The sequence below is a fragment of the Carassius auratus genome, unplaced genomic scaffold, assembly GCF_003368295.1.
Source record: "Carassius auratus strain Wakin unplaced genomic scaffold, ASM336829v1 scaf_tig00217437, whole genome shotgun sequence".
In the NCBI taxonomy this organism is placed as follows: domain Eukaryota; kingdom Metazoa; phylum Chordata; class Actinopteri; order Cypriniformes; family Cyprinidae; genus Carassius; species Carassius auratus.
In genome coordinates, this window is record NW_020529070.1 from 27407 (window position 1) to 38857 (window position 11451).

Consider the following 11451-nt stretch of genomic DNA (forward strand, 5'->3'; position numbering starts at 1 on the left):
TAGGTCACTGTACACTTTAGGTACTATAAATACATGTTTTATATATATATATATATATATATATATATATTTTTTTTTTTTTTTTTTTTCAATCTGCAAAAATTATGTATTTATTTAATAGATGATGAACATTGGTTTCCCATTAAAACAGAAAACAAATTAACGTTTACATGTGTTGCAACATAAGGTTTCATGATTAAGCTTACATCTATATTAAATCACACTGTAACTAACAATTATATTGCACCAATCTTTAACCTTTGTTTAAAAATAACTAGACTTACATTTAAATCCTGTCTCTCCATAACTTTAAAGTAATCTCCTAAAGGAAGTCACATAACTGCAAAAGTTGTTGCTGTTTTGGGAAACGTTTATTTTGCATTGCTTATGTTTTTAATGAACTAAACAGACTGACATTTTTACTATGACAATCCACTGATTAACTGTGTGTTGGATAATGTGCTTTTTTACATGATAAATTTGATAAATTAAGAATAAGAATAATACTTATGGTAGAAGGCATTAGGCTTCTATGAAGGGATTATGTGGGGTTCAGTGTGTTTTTAACATTCTTGAAGAAAGTGATTTTTAAAAATAATGCATTATGATATTGAGTAGATTAGTTACTTTTTATGGAAATTAATGCATTGCGTTACTTTTGTCTTATTTATGTCACCTGGGCTGGGCTTACATATTTGTCTTTAATAACAAACAAACAAACAGTTATATTTTTGCCATCTGTGAAGGCCGTTTCACACCAGGAGTGAACTGAGTAATCCTCAGGCTGAAGGAAGTGCCTCTTCCTCAACACTTACTCCCAGTTTCTGTCAGCTTGGGGTCAGGAGAGGAAAACAAAGAAAACTGTTACTTATTTGAAAAAGAAACTAAGATATTGCAATGAAAATTTTAAAGTAATGTGTTACTTTAGTTACTTGAAGAAAGCAGTCTGAAAGAGGTATCGTATGGTAACTAGTTATCTGTCATTATATTCATAAATTATATTGCCATATTACTCCATTATTTGACACTATAAATATATTTTCAGGAAATATGTAAGTGCTGCTGCAATGTTTTATCCGTCTTCTCTTCTTCTTTGTTAGTGGTAGCAGTGTATGGAAGGTTAATATTGCATTTTTCTTTATATGCATGTTTCTGGTAGTCAGACAAAAAGGAAATGGAATATGTTCTGATTCTTAATTGCAGTTGTCTAGCATTTAATTACCTCAATCTGTTTATTATTCAGGTGTTGTTAGTGAGACAGTATCAGTGATGGAGGGAGATACTGTCACGCTACACACTGATCTCACTGAAATACACCAAGATGATGACATACTGTGGACATTTGGAGCTAACAACTCTCTGATAGCTGAAATCAGTGGAGAGAAACAAATCTTCTCCACATTTAATGTTTCTGATGGGAGATTCGGAGACAGACTGAAGCTGGACAATCAGACTGGATCTCTGACCATCACAAACATCACAACTCAACACGCTGGAGACTATAAACTAGACATAATTGGAGTGAAATGGTCATCAAAAACATTGAGAGTTTCTATCAGTGGTGAATAATTTATCCTCTCTTTTATAAATTCTTGTTTTATAATTTGAGGTGTTGGAACATATGAACACTCAACACACTGAACAGAAAATAAAATGCTGTACATTTATCCATATTTCAGTTTATTGTCTCATGTTTTGCAGCTCGTCTGCCTGTTCCTACCATTACCAGAGACTGTTCTTCATCATCATCATCATCATCATCTTGTTCATTGCTGTGTTCAGTGGTGAATGTGAGTCATGTGACTCTCTCCTGGTACAAAGGAAACAGTTTATTGTCCAGCATCAGTGTGTCTGATCTCAGCATCAGTCTCTCTCTACCTCTGGAGGTGGAATATCAGGAGAAAAACAGCTACAGCTGTGTGATCAACAATCCCATCACAAACCAGACCACACATCTGAATATCACTCAACTCTGTCAGCCATGTCTAGGTATGGAATAGTGATATTAACATTTATTTGCTGAGTTGATCTCTGTCTATTGTTTTAGATCAGAATGTCTTTTTTTTTACTCTACTTCATATCCTACAGTCTCATATTCTTCGATAGTGTTGATCTTTGTTGCTCCTGCTGGATCTCGGTTGATTTATGGAAAACACTGTATCATTAGGCTATTATGAGGGGTCCTGAAGGTTGTTGTAGCTGCAGGGTCCAATAAGTTCTTAATATTGTCGGAGAGAGTTATGTTTAGAAGCAATCCATTATGATATTGTGTTTCTGTTGAAAAAGAAACTAAATGTGTTAATTACTTTTGATGGAAAGTAAGACATTATGTTACTTTTGTGTTACATTTTGATACCTGGAGTGGGCTGGGCTTCCTTATTTGCTTTTAATAAGAAAAAAAAAGTCAAATGAATAAGCCTCAGGCTGAAAGAAGTGTGTCTTCCTCTACACTTACTGCCAATTTCTCTCTGCACGAGATCAGGAGAGATGCGGAAATAACGTTACTTGCATTTCCTTATTTATTTATTTATTCATTTTTATTTTTATTTCATTTTTTTAACTAAATGCTAAAAGTATATATATATATATATGTTTCTCCTTTTTTTTCGTCTTTTCCCAGACAGTACTGACGCATATATCCCAGATATTCCCGCTGGTGTTTTTTTTTTTTTTTTTGTATTCCCGCTGGTGTACCCTGTCATGTTGCAGATGCGACATACCGTTGTTTTTTTATCCACCACTCTCTTGCTATCACCATTATAGCTTAAAGGGAATCCAAAGTGCACCCAAACACCAGACCTGTTGGTTATTGGAGGATCTTCTCATTTCTAGTCTGTTAAACGCATTGGCTATTTTGCAACGAGCCTTCAGCGCGTACTGAGTGAGCGAGCGCCTGGTGAGTAGCCTAACATAAACATATAAGATGGTGTTTTTTTCTTCTTCGGGAGTGTCAGGGGCGTTGCCTGTTACGTTGTTTGTGTTATTGGGCTACCTTGTTGAACGCATATCATTATATTTCTCTCTCTCTTTTTTTTTTTTTTTTCAAATATAATTAAATACTCCAACGAACCGTTCGGTATACATAATGCGTACCGCGTACCGAACCGAAAGCGTCGTACCGAACGGTTCAATACGAATACGCGTATCGTTACACCCCTAATATATATATATATATATATATATATATATATATATATATATATATATATATATATATATATATATATATATATATTAATTAATGGAAATGGAAATGGAAATGGGATATGTGTTGTGGTCTACCTTTGTAACTACCTTAATCAGTGTGAAATCTGTTTATTCTCCAGGTGTGTTTGGTGAGACAGTGTCAGTGATGGAGGGAGATTCTGTCACTCTTAACACTGATCTTACTGAAATACATGAAGATAATGAGATAGTGTGGAAATTTGGAGCTGAAAGCTTTCTCTTAGCTGAAATAAATAGAGAGAAACAAATCTTCTCCACATATGATAATGTTCCTGATGAGAGATTCAGAGACAGACTGAAGCTGGACAATCAAACTGGATCTCTGACCATCACAAACATCACAACTCAACACGCTGGACTTTATAAACTGGAGATAACTGGTGTGAAATGGTCATCAAAAACATTCAGTGTTTCTGTCTATGGTGAGCAAAAATAATCTGTTCTGCCTGTTACATATTCTTGATTTTATTGTTGGAGGTAACACCATATAAACACTCACTCAACATGAATCGAACTGAAAATAAAATTACTGTGTAAATATTTCCATATTTCAGTTTTTTTCCAATGATGTGATATTCTGGTGATTTGGGTAAATCTAAAGGGCAGTCTTTTGTGTCAGTAATGTATTATTTGCTCCAGAGCAAGGTCTCGTAACATGATATTTTTTTACAACTTTAATGCTCTATATCAGAGCGCTGCCTTTGTACTTTTGACTGAATTGCCTAGCAACTTTTATGATAGCTGTTGTTGCTTATTGAATATTATTATTCAATAATAAAAACGATGAAATATAAATAATAGTAGTATTTAAAAACAGTATTTAGTATTTGAAATAGTTTGTTTGTGGTCATGCTGTTGATTTTAATTTGCCTTTAGATGGCAATAAGAGACTGACTCTCTTTATGACTGAGTGAGTTGGAAGACATTTTTTAACTTTCAACAATGTTGTAAGATACTTGAACTATCCTCTCCAGATGTAAAAGAACACAATGGATTAATACCCCTTAGTTTAAAAATATTTAAGAGTATAAATAATTAGTAAATTCCCAGGTTACCCCACAACATTGAGGTACTTTATAGGTAGGTATACTATAATTACAAAAAGCTACACTGTAAATTATGGTTTGATGTTGATAGTGTATGTTGTAAATCAGACAAACAGATTCAATTATATTAAAAGTTAATTTTGTCCATTACAGATCAGGGCCTACCTTTATTTTGCATAGTGCTGATTCCTTCTGCTGCTGGATCTCTGTTGATTGTTTCAGTCGTCATCTGCTGCATTTGCAAAAAATGTAGAAAAACAGGTCAGGAGAACAAGCTGCATGGAAATTCATTAGACACTATTTGTTATATGTATTGTGATTTTAACATATCTGTATTATTGTTAATGAAGCTCTGACCAAAGAGGAAGACAGAACTGATTCAGCATTGTGTAAACCAGCAACAAAGAACATGGTAAGATCATTCATGAATGCGTTACAAAAACAAGTGATATGATAGAGAAAATCTGTCTTTGTTGTTGCTTGTGTGAGAAAACAATTTTCAGCCATTTTGCTGATGTGAGAAAACGTCATATTTTGTAATGAATGTTAACATATGTTGCATTAAAAATAAAAAAATAAAAGCACCCTAATATACAATATCAGCTTTTGGTGTAAAACTGATGGAAAAATACATGTTCTACTGAGGATTTTAAAAATAGTAGGCATATCTACTGAAGACAATTATTAATGGAAATGGAATTAGAAGTAGCTCTGTTACATTAACACAATTCCTGATTTATTTATTTTTTTCTTTCTTGCAGAAACCAAAGACTGAGGCTGTATATGGAAATGTCCATAAAAAACACTGATCAAATATTGGAATTTTTATCAGAAGTTATACAGGACAATACTTTACACCTTTTCATTCACATTCATTTTCCTCGGGGATGTCACTATTTGTCTGTGTCATATCTTTTGGTGTTACTGTGATGGCTAAAATCTTATTTTAATTAAATTAGGGATTTACCAATAGCATATCACCAATAAACTCAACTAACATGTTCTTATTAAGCCTATCATCACATGGAAATGTTGGTAACGTTCATTATTAAATCTTAATCATACCTATGTGCTCCTTAGCTTGACATTTACAATTTTTGTTTTATTCTTATATATATATATCTTGATTACACTGTATCACACACGTTTGTTCTTTTATAAATTTAATAAAACTTGTGTGTGCTTATGGATTGGTTCACTGGTTGAATATATTGTTTATTGATAAATGCATTCATTTATAATACATTGGCATAACCAGACACATACTGGTTTAGATAAATATATCTGATCAGATTCACATGGGTTTGCTCCTGTATACGTTGGTTTTTATTCAAGTAAACATTGGGCTCCTCAAATATGCAATGGTTTCCTCATATCTAGTTTGAGATAAACGGTTTCCTCAAGTATACACTGGTTTCTTCAAGTATATGTTGGTTGGTACATATATTGTTTCCTTTCGAAAGGGAACTCCACGCTGTGTCCTCTAGAGGGCGCCTTGGGAATGCTATCAGCGTGACCAGGTGTTGAAGCATGAATGAAATAATGACAGTGAACTTGACATTGGCAGGCGGAAGCCTATGACGTAAACAAATGAGCGTCTTTGGATATATAAGGGCACCTGTAAAACACATCATACTCTTTTTTTTTTGTCTTCAAGAGACCTTGTGTATGAAGCACATATGTGTCTGACTCACGAGAGAGAAGGATGCACTCACTGTTGCAGCCAGAAAGAACGTTTGCACGAGATTGAACAGAAGCATTCGCGGCTTCTGTTCTTGCCTGATTCTTGAGTGTCTGAACAGAGTGTGTATGGCTCTCAAATGAGAGATAGCCATGCTGTGAGATCTGATTGCATTGAGAATGCCTGATTGTCTTTGAGAATTTAGCGCCTCTCTCCCATGTTCCAGGTCTTGCGGCTGCCGAGGCAGTTAATCAGGCCTATCACAGGGATTGTAGGTGGGGCATGGAAGGAATCTGACGAGAAATGCTTTTTGTGGCGTGTCTGTTTCACAGATTAGAGCTTGCAGACTGCCTGCGTGAGATGCGGGAAAACGCATGTATGCTAGAAATAGAACCGACGCCTATGTTTCACACGACACGCATGCATGTTGGAAGCGTTTCCACGCAAAATATAATAGGAAAATATGTTTATATGTCATTTTGTTCACAAATACATATTAATTCATGGCATTTTGATATTTGAAAGTCTATAGGTTGTCATAAATTCAGATATAAATGTAATTTTAAAAATAAATTAATAATTATAGATTTTCAAATATTGCACCTGTCAAACATAGTCTATTTTGCCGTCAATACTGTTGACGGTGTCCTTTATCAGTAGGCGTAGGTGTAGGTGTGTAAAAAAAAAGTTGATATTGTTGTCATAAAGACAAGAGCCTGGTCTGTCAGCGGCTACAGCAGCAGCAGCACGCCAGCGTCAGTCATGGTTCTGGTCACAGAAAGCGCAAGGCAGCCACCAAGCTCCTGACACGCAGACGCCACGCAGCCAGTGTGTCACCGGCCTAATTGTTCCAAGTGCTTAGTAGTCGGGTCTCCTCTCATTTTAGAGAGTCATTATTTTGAGACTGCCACTCTTAAGAGCTCCTCAACCAGGGTGGGTGTTGTAAGGCTTACTCTCATTTAAGAGAGTTATCCTGCTGAAGCTTCCACTCTTTATAGCTCCACTTAGACAGCACTATTGGTTTGTAGGCTCCTTCTCTAATTATCTTTAGCACTGAGTGTTGTCAGGCCTCCTCTCACTCTAGAGAGTCGTCATCTTTGGGCCTCCACTCTTAAGAGTTTCTCCAATAGGGTTGAGTTCTATGCTTCCTCTCGCTCATGAGAGTCATCCTTCTGAAGCCCTCGTTCGTCAGAGCTCCATCATGGGCAGTAATATGAGTGTGGGCTCTGTTTTGAGCCTCGCTAACAGCCTCTGGCATTGAGTATAGCTAGGTCTCCTCTCAGTTTAGAGTAATTTTGCTGAGACCTCCACTCTTAGAGCTCCAGACTTTGGCAGGTGAGTTAGTCTATGATGTTTGGAGCTTGAGCCTGCCATAAAGCCTAGCGGTTTTGCTGGTAGGGATGCTATTCCTCAAGTCCTGACTTGGGGATACAGTTACCTAAGCACTTATCCCTCAGCATGGCAGTGTTAGTATACCATTCCCATAGCGCCCTCTAGAGGATGCAGCATGGAGTTCCCTTTCAAAAGGGAATGTCTCAGGTTACGCATGTAACTGTGGTTCCCTGAGAATAGGGAACGAGATGCTGCGTCTCTGTGCCATGCTTCGGTATCATGGCTGTGTCTCCTCAGACATAAAAAAGGATGATGCTTTCTACAGGTGCCCTTTTATATCCACAGTCACTCATTTGCTTACATCATAGGCAGGCCAATGTCTAGTTAATTGTCGTTATTTAATTCATGCTTCAACACCCGATCACGCTGACAGCGTTCCCAAAGAGCCCTATAGAGGATGCAGTGTCTTGTTCCCTATTCTCAGGAAACATCTTGGTTATGTATGTAACGTCTTGGTTACGTATGTAACCCTCGTTCCCTGAAGGAGGGAACGGAGACGTTATGAATGGTATCTCGCCCGAGAGCCTAATCACCTCCGAAAGGTACAAAATGAGCCAATGGTACACAAAGTACATATGCTAGCAGACTGCCTGCCCATGGGAGGACTTACAGAAGGCAGGTATCTACCAAGGTGGTGATACATAATAACTCTGAGGTACACAGCCCACAGGGTGGAAGTTTCAACGACAGAGCTGGCAAGAGGCTTGCCAAGGGAAAGACACATGCTGCAGAGAGACTTACTGTGGACATACACACATGGGATTACCCAGAAAGGGGAATCACGACACATGGAGGCACCTAGTCCCACACATGGCTGACCAAAGGGCATGTACGCAAGTGTTGGACATCAACAGTGCTGGTGTAACCCAGGGTTCTGACTGACGAACTCACCTGAAGGGAATAGCGTATGCATCCAGTCTGCGGAGTGGAATGGCGCAGCAAGCGGATTGACACCGAGCAGGTGCTTACTGGCCCGAAGGGTTATAATTATACAATTATTATAAATATATAGATTATAAAATCTCTTGAATGTGTTAGGTGTCACCCAGCTCGCAGCTCTACAGATGTCTGCTGGCGAGGCGCCATGTGCCAGCGCCCAGGAGGAAGCTACGCTCCTAGTTGAGTGAGCTCTCACCCCTAGGGGGCATGGCAGGCCTTGAACCTGATAAGCCAGGACAATAGCATCCACTATCCAGAGGGATAACCTCTGCTTGGAGACAGCCTTTCCCTTCTGCTGGCCTCCGTAACAGAGAAAGAACTGGTCTGAGGTCCTAAGGCACCGAGCTGTCCACGTATGTGCGGAGTGCACGTACTGGACAGAGCAGCGCCAGGGCTGGGTCTGCCTCCTCCAGGGGCAGCGCTTGCAAGTTCACCACCTGATCCCTAAAATGAGTGGTGGGAACTTTGGGCACGTACCCAGGCCGGGGTCTCAAGATAACGTGAGAGTTAGCCGGCCCGAATTCCAGGCACGCTTCGTCAACTGAAAATGCCTGCAGGTCCCCGACCCTCTTCACTGAAGACAAAGCCGTCAGGAGCGCAGTTTTCAAAGATAAAAACTTTAGCTCTACTGAGAGCAAGGGTTCGAAGGGAGCTTTCTGCAATGCTGATAGAACCACTGCGAGGTCCCAAGAGGGGACTTGCTGAGAGCGAGGTGGATTGAGCCTCCTTGCTCCTCTCAGGAACCTGATGATCAGATCGTGCCTCCCAAGAGACTTACCTTCAACAGGGTCATGGTGAGCCGAAATGGCGGCCACATAGACCTTGAGGGTGGAAGGAGACAGCCTTCATTCCAACCCCTCCTGAAGAAAGGAAAGCACTGACCCAATCGGGCATTTCCAGGGGTCCTCACGCCATGAAGAACACCAAAAGATGAAGAGGTTCCACTTCAAAGCATAGGCATGTCTGGTGGACATGGCTCTAGCTGAAGTGATGGTAGTTGCCACCTCTGGTACCTCCAGAACCCACACATGTATGTTCCACAGATCAGGACATGGGTGCCAGAGGGTGCCCCGTCTCTGAGGAAGGACCTTCTTTCTCAGAGACGGGGCACCCTCTGGCACCCATGTCCTGATCTGTGGAACATACATGTGTTTTACAGGAATTGGCCAGGGAGGGGCTGTCGTGAGGAGTACAAGTTCGGGGAACCAGGTACGGCCGGGCCAAAAAGGCGCAACCATGAGGACCTGCTCCTCATCCTCAGCCAGGACGTCTGTGCCGAGGGTTCCCTCAGTCAGGGAGTAAAACAACTGGCAGTGGGAATTTTCTGGAAAGGCAAACAGGTCTACCTGAGTGTCTCCGAACTGTTCCCAAATCAGCTGAACCGACTGGGGGTGCAGTCTCCATTACCCCGGGGCGAGACTGCTGGCGTGAGAGCTGCACGATTGAGCCTGTCTGGAATGTGAATGTAACAAAGCTACCTCAGATGCTTGTGACTCCACAGGAGGAGATGGCGAGCGAGTTGCGACATGCGGCGGGAGCGTAGACCACCCTGACGGTTGATGTTCGCTACGGTCGCAGTGTTGTCCGAACGGACCAGAACGTGCTTGACCTTCAGCAGGGCCCTGAAGTGGTGCAGAGCAAGACGTACTGCTAGCAACTCGAGGCAATTGACATGCCACTGAAGTCAGGGTCCTGTCCAGGAGCCTGACGCAGCTTGCCCATTGCACATGGCACCCCAGCCTGTGGCAGAGGCATCTGTTGATGCAACAACATGTCTGGACACTGGTTCTAGGGGCACGCTGGCCCGTAGAAACGAGGGGTCCAGCCACGGGGTGAAGCATCGGCGGCAGGCCAGAGTGATGGTCACTCGGAGCGTGCCCTGTTGCCATGCCCATCTCGGGAGTCGGTCTTGAAACCAGTGCTGAAGTGGTCTCATATGGAGTAGCCCGTGCGGTATTACCGCCGCCGCGGACGCCATATGCACCAGGAGCCTCTGAAACAGTTTCAGTGGAACCGCTCTCTTGCCCTCGAATTGTCTGAGGCAATTAAGCAGTGACTGCGCGCACTCGTTCGTAAGCTGCGCGAACATGGCGACCGTGTCTATTTCCATAACGAGAAAAGAGATCCTCTGCACAAAACTAACACAACTAGAGCAAACACTGATCTCTAACATGGTTACTTCAAATGAAACAATAAATCAACATCTAAACCTTAGTTCATTCTCAATAAGATCTTCTGTAGACGTCTGACAGAAATAAAGTCAGTCTGGTTATTAATAAGTGGAGCTGGTGATGCTGTTTGTGGGGTTGTTTAATCAGATCTTGAGAGATTTCACTAGTTCACGCTTACATATAATTAGCTGAGGTATAGTATGCGTATTTGGCGTGCTGTCCGGGGAAGGGCTCCGAGCTCGGGAATGGCCCGAACCTAGAGTACCCCCCCTTCCCCGTATATTATAAAGTGAACTTGATGTGAGGAGATGGGGTGGAGGAGGGATGCTGATAAACCGTCAATGGATAGAGGTAAGTCAGCGATATTTATACTATGGGATTGATTACTTGATTGTGGTCCACCTGTGATGATTAGGCTAAGTATCTGACGCGCTCCTCCCGAATCTTCATTGATAATTACATTTAATGCATTTTATTTCAGTTGATTTCATCTAAGTCTGTGTCTGAAGTCAGTTGTAGTAGTTCTTGTGTTTCTCTTTTCTTCAGTGATTCTGTTTGTTAGCAGCAGCTGTTTATCACTAATTCACATCAGCACTTAGTTAATCACTTAATTACTAAAATGCAAAGTTTTAAAACTTACAGGGTTTAAATCAAGGCAATCTGTTTACTCAAACGGTTTGAGTTAAGTTTACTTGTCGGGTTTTACAGTGTAGTAATAGTTTATGTTACGAGGCATAGTTTATCTTAATATTTAGTTTATCCTATTTTATCCTACAACAAGAACAGAAAGGATTTTGAAAATGAGATAAACGGGTCCAAAACGGACCCGGGCCAGATGAGACAGTATTTTTAGGAGTCCGTTGCGGCTCCGTGTCGGATATATGTTTCAATGTGCGGGTCCAAAATGGAAGGTAAAGTTTTAATCGTGGATGCGGAGCGGATGCAGCGCGGAGCAACGGGTCCGCGATCCGCCTTCGTTTCGGATCCGTCATTGCGC

General features: G+C 40.8%; 1 long non-coding RNA gene across 1 annotated transcript; it reads left to right on the forward strand.

Annotated features, from left to right (window-relative positions):
- Positions 1 to 4430: 4430 nt before the first annotated feature.
- Positions 4431 to 5338, forward strand: LOC113100988 (uncharacterized). The gene is made up of 3 exons (XR_003289873.1): positions 4431 to 4532; positions 4622 to 4683; positions 5033 to 5338. It is a non-coding gene; the product is annotated as an uncharacterized LOC113100988 (long non-coding RNA).
- The last annotated feature ends 6113 nt before the right edge of the window (positions 5339 to 11451 follow it).